The following is a 6,178-nucleotide window of genomic DNA, read 5'->3' on the forward strand; positions in this document are numbered from 1 at the left end:
AAATGATCCTACCTGCACCAGAGTGTATTTCCACTCTCATTTCGGCCCGCAACTTGGGAGCGGGCTTAGTCATGCCAACGACTGACTCGGTTTTATTTATGACTTATGTACCGTACCTTTCTCCAGAGGCCGCTGAAGTGAAGCTAACCATTTTTTAAATATTTGCTACTATCTAGGACTGCGTAATTAGTTTAAAATAAAATAAACTAATTAGCTTATTCTTGCTACAGTATGCAAGATGTCACCGCATCCTCTAACATATGCGCACAATTCCATTTCTTTTGCGGCTAACTTTTCATGTTTTGATTGATTTGAAGTTGGATTAGGGATAACATTGAACTAGGTCTGTTATACAATTCGATTCTGGGAACGTAGGCGATGATAAAACTCCAATATGCTGCCCAGAACAAATCATTGAGATGAGTCATGTGTACAATTAAGAAAGCGAAGCATGTGCTGTGCGTCTCATATGAAGCAAAGAACAAAAGAGAAACCATCGCAAACAGAAAGGGCAAACCTTGTGGACAAGATCGCAAAACCGTCACGGATTCAGGAAGAACGCCCAGAACCCACCGGCCGTCGTGGCCACCGCCATGACCCAGACCACCGCGCCCACGGCCGGCGGCATCACCGCGGCGCCACCCTGGACGCGAACATGGCCGTGAGCAGTGTCGTGAGTGCCCACACCGCGGCTTTGATCTTGGCGTCCTCCCTGCCCCTGCCGCCGTCCTGCTCGAACTCACGGAGGCAGAGGAAGAGGAGCACGAGCGCGGCGTCCGCGAGCAGCACCAAGGAGACGGAGGTCGCGTCACCCCAGGAGTTGTAGATGGCGAGCACCGAGTTGCACGCCAGGACGCCGAAGCCCAGCTTGGTTAGGCCGGAGAAATGTTGGTCCATGCGATTTGCTTGATTTCGGTTTGCCGGGGGCAGGAAAGAACCAAGGTTGTTCGTGGTATGGCAGCTCAAACTAAAAGCATACTATAGACAGGATTAGCAATGGGAGAACGTTGGTGTTATCACTTATCAACATATATCAACGAAACAACGGGAATTGGCTGTCACCTACTCACCTCACCAAGTATAGGTGATCCGCTCCACCAAACGCTAGTTGTGTACTATTTATTCATTTATTATTAATTACAATCGGTCCCGCCTACCGCAGCTATCACCGGCTGATTTTGAATTTATAGACGTCATTTGTAGTTGGCCTGACAATTTTAAGACCGTTTCTTTGAGCAAAATTTTAGAACATTTCATTGCATTGCTAGTTTGACAAACAGTTTTTTTTTTCCTTTTGCTTGGCAAAAGCTAAGATTCGATGCCAGGTGCAAACAAGTTGCATTCCTGTCAGCCTGTGGTCGTCGAGAATTAATTCTTCGAACTTCGAACAAGCACGGTGGTCACGGTTTGCAGGGCTTTCTAGCCTCGGTGTATGGAAGTATACTTAACCTGAAATCCAGTAATTTTTTCGAATGAGTCGCAGGTATTCGGGGCCGACCGGCGCGGCGACGTGGTACCGACGAGCCTTAGCTCCGAGGTCATGATTTCTTGCAGTCGCAGACGAGCATACTAGTATTTTTTCTTTTGTTTTGGAGAGACATATTGTAGCACCACAGTGTTGCAGCTTCGCTTATATATTGTAGTAGTTAGGTGTCTAAGGTACGTATGTGATAATCGGTAACTTTGGGGACATTTCTAGGGGGCGCCTAAGCACCGACCCGGGTGGCACATACCGGCTGCCGACCCCCAGGGGAAATAATTAGCGCCTGCACGAGCTTCACGTAGCTGGGCCGAATTCGATTTCTTGGACCTTCAGAGACTGTTCCACGCATCATGCAGCGAATCAAGGAGCAGCCACGCAGTAAAGACAAAAATGCTGCCGTCAGCATATCCCATGCTTTTTGAAGTAAAAAAAAAAAGTCGTACCTCCTAAACCAAGTGTTTTAATTGAAATCCGATTGCACCATCGTGTTCCTTGCAATAAACTTTTCAAAACAAGACCCCCACATGGATATATTTCGATAAAAATTTTTAACAAACATTTATCTCATGATGAATATGTATTTAAAGATAATCGTTGAACATCACATTAACACTACACGAACATCACAAAAAATAGCATAGAATATCATATGTATACTACGTGAACATCACCTATACAATGGAATATAAAAAAATAAAAATAAATTAGTGAAGTAATTAATTATAGTCAAATAAAAAGAAGAAAAAAAATGCTACCGAACATCATAAATACATCGTATAACATCACATTAACACTACACGATCATTACTAAATGTAACATAAAATATCATATGTATACTACGTGAACATCACATATATCATCAAATGTAAAAAAATAAAAAAATAAAATTAGTGAAGTAACTAATTATAGTCAAATAAAAAGAAGAAAAAATGCCACCGAACATCACAAAATATATCCTAGAACATCAATATATACTTATCAAACATCACAAATATATCGTAGAACATCGCATTAACACTACACAAACATCACTAAATATAGCATAGAACATCATATGTATACTACGTGAACATCACAAAATATCATGAAAATATGAAATAAAATAATAAAATTAGCGAAGTAATTATTTAGAGTCAAATAAAAAGAAGAAAAAATACTGCCGAACATCACAAAAAATATCCTAGAGCATCAATGTATACTTACTGAACATCACAAAATTATCATAGGACATCACATTTCTACTCGCGCACATAAAAAATACATCATAGAACATTATATATATACTACATGAACATCGTGTGTATGTGTAAATAAAAAAATAAAACATAAAATTATAAATAGAAAAATAAAAGGAAAATAAAATAGAATAAAATACGAAAATAGAAAAAAAAGAAACAAAAAGAATAATAAAAAACCACCGAAAAAGAAAAATGAAAATAAAGAAAGGAAAAAAAGAAGAAAATAAAAGAAAAATAAAAGATGAAAAGAAAGAAAAATAAAAAATAAAAAAATAAAACATGAAACAAATAAAACCATAATTAGAAAAAAGAAATAAAAGAAAGATTAAAAAAACAAATAAGAATGAAAAAAGCTTACGTACCTCGACAGAGTCGGAATGACAAGAAAAATAATAAGAAAGAAAAAAGAGAAACAAACATAAAAGGGAAATAAATATAAGAAAGAAAAAAGAAAAAGAAAAGCATACGTACCTATACCGTGCCGGCGTCGAAATCGAATGGAAAGAAAAAGGAAAAAATCCACATTACCTCCTTCAACTTTCGCGAAAGTCCGTTTTTCCTCCCTGAACTCCAAAACCGGGCAAAACACCTCCCTCAACTTTTAAAACCGTTCATCTTACCTCCTTAACCCTGTTATAAGCAGTTTTGCAGGCGGTTTTGTCTTTTCCTTTTTTATTTATTTCGGCTGAATCTTTGAAAAATCATAGTAAATCACAGAAAAATCATAAAATAGAAAATTTAATTTTGTTAGACTCCACATGAGTAGATCTACACAGTGAACATATAATATGGTATGCTTTAGTACAAAATTTTTGCTGTGGCTTTAGATCTATGCTTTTCTGTAATTAATTAGAATAATTCACAGCTACTGTTTTTATGGTCTAATTGTGATGAAATTTTTATGATGGGCTAATTATTGTATGATTGAACTTTAGTAAAAATTTCATACTCATTGGATCATGTATAGCTTAGTTATATATTTATTTATATTTAACAAGCATAAACCTAAATAAAATCTATAACTAGACCAGCTAGCTATACATCCCCACATATCAGCTACACTTCTCGTTTTTGAGTGAAACCAGACCAGCTAGCTATACATGAGTACAGAACGAATTGATAAAAGGTTAATTGGTTAAATTTTAGACTATGAGATCTAAATAGGACCTTAGAGAGTGACCTTTCCTTTTCTTTTCCTCTCTTATATCTAGGAGTATCCTTTAACTAGTTGATGTTGATGTGTAAGCATTCACCTCATGTCTTCTTCATCTAACAAACAATAAGAGGCTATTTCTTCCCAAACAAATAAAAAAACAATAAGAGGCTACATCCCTTGACAAAAAAAGAGGCTACATCTTGTGAATCAAGGCCTCATGCACATCGATTGGGCCGTGCTACACGCCTACACACTTGTGGGCTATATAGTCTTAGTTTATGTGAAGGGACAATCGGCCCAACACTACTGCATGCGTCTGAAATAATTAGTAGCTCGTGCAAATTGAAAATAAATCGCAAAACCGCTGAAAAGAAATTCAATTTTTGAAACACGATCTACCTACTACTAGTTGTGGCGTTTTATGTTCCAAAAGTTATGAACATCAAATTTGAAGGAGTGATACAATTAAGCGAAAAGAATCACAATTGGAGCGATACTGATAAGCAAACCTGTAGAATACGTACAGGTTGTGGTAAGGTCATATCATAATTCATCGGAACAGAGTACATCGAAAGCACTATGTCTTTTTACATAATGGAAGCACAATATCTACACGCCATATATATTTGTACATCTGTATCCGGACAGTTTGAACTAGCTAGCAATCCATGCATTTCCTTCTCTTCACCATCAGCACACGGGAAAACCTTCAATAATCACATATATGCACAACATTGTGCATGCATGGTAACCTGCCAAAAGTAAAATAAAACTCGTCGATCACTTGATCGAATTGAATATTTGTAGAGTAACACACGATCAAAAAGTTTGAGAGAATACATACAGCTACCAAACCAGGTAGCATATATAGCAGCATCCCATGTAATTACTGGAGACGCTTGGAGCTTAAGTTACACATGAACACATCCATCGATGGCGCCACAACAGGAAACGGCTGATTTGCCGGGAGCAAAAAAATTTGCCGGGAGCTTTTTATCGGGCACCCGGCAAAGGAATTGTTTGTCGGGTGCCAGGCCTGGCGGCACCCGGCAAAGAAAGGCCTCCGGCAAAGCATCCTTTGCCGGGTGCCGGGCACTCGGCAAATTCCAGCCGTCGGTAAAAATTGGCCTTTGCCGGGTGCCGGCCACTCGGCAAAATATGGCCGTCGGCAAAGGTGGCCGGCTTGACGGCGGCCAGCGGCCGTCAGCCTTTGCCGGGTGCCACGCCGTTAGGCACCCGGCAAAGATTTTTTTTATTTTTATTTTTAAATTTCTTTGCCGGGTGCCCCATTACCTAGCACCCGGCAAATGCCGGGTGCCCTGGGTGGCACCCGGCAAATTTTTTTTTTGTTTTTTGACCCCTTTTTTTTGTGGGGACTTGCTACAGTAAACATATCCATATTTCAAAATTTGGGACAATTATGAATTTTTTAACTATATTTCTTTAATTTTTTTCGATTCATTGAATTTTTCCGACTATTCCAAATTTGAACTGCAGGTACATGAAATAATGGAATTTGGTCATTCAAAAAATAGTATTCATGATATTTAGGCTATGTCGAGGCCGTATGCAGGAAGTGGCATGAAATGTCGCGCATCATGTTGTCGTAACATGACGATGTACTCGCGGGGGAAGTTTATTTAAATTATATAAAATCCAAACGATGTCCAAAAATCACGAAACCTGTCGATGTGTCTTGTTATCACATGTGGAGATATCTGGATTTTAGGCAGCCGACGTCGCAACTTGCTCGAACCTTTCTCAATTTTTTACCAGGTGGAGATGTCTGAGTTTTAGGCAGCCGACGTCGCAACTTGCTCGAAACTTTCTCAATTTTTTACCAGGGCCTCCACATGTGATAACAAGACACATCGACAGGTTTTGTGATTTTCGGACATCGTTTGGATTTTATATAATTTAAATAAACTTCCCCCGCGACTACATTGTCATGTTACGACAACATGATGCGTGACATTTCATGCCACTTCCTGCATACGGCCTCGACATAGCCTAAATATCATGAATACTATTTTTTAATGACCAAATTTCATTATTTCATGTACCTGCAGTTCAAATTTGGAATAGTCGGAAAAATTCAATGAATCGAAAAAAAATTAAGGAAATATAGTTAAAAAACTCATAATTGTCCCAAATTTTGAAATAGGGATATATTTACTGTAGCAAGTCCCCACAAAAAAAATGGGGTAAAAAAAAAACAAAAAAAAATAATTTGCTGGGTGCCACCCAGGGCACCCGGCAAAGAAGCCTTTGCCGGGTGCCAGGTAATGGGGCACCCGGCA

At 38.8% G+C, this 6,178-nt stretch overlaps 1 pseudogene; it reads right to left on the reverse strand.

The window, feature by feature from the left end:
* Positions 1-541: 541 nt before the first annotated feature.
* On the reverse strand, positions 542-946 carry LOC136533404 (uncharacterized; annotated as a pseudogene).
* Between the last annotated feature and the right edge of the window lie 5,232 nt (positions 947-6,178).

This window comes from Miscanthus floridulus, unplaced genomic scaffold (genome assembly GCF_019320115.1).
Source record: "Miscanthus floridulus cultivar M001 unplaced genomic scaffold, ASM1932011v1 fs_877_2, whole genome shotgun sequence".
Lineage (NCBI taxonomy): Eukaryota > Viridiplantae > Streptophyta > Magnoliopsida > Poales > Poaceae > Miscanthus > Miscanthus floridulus.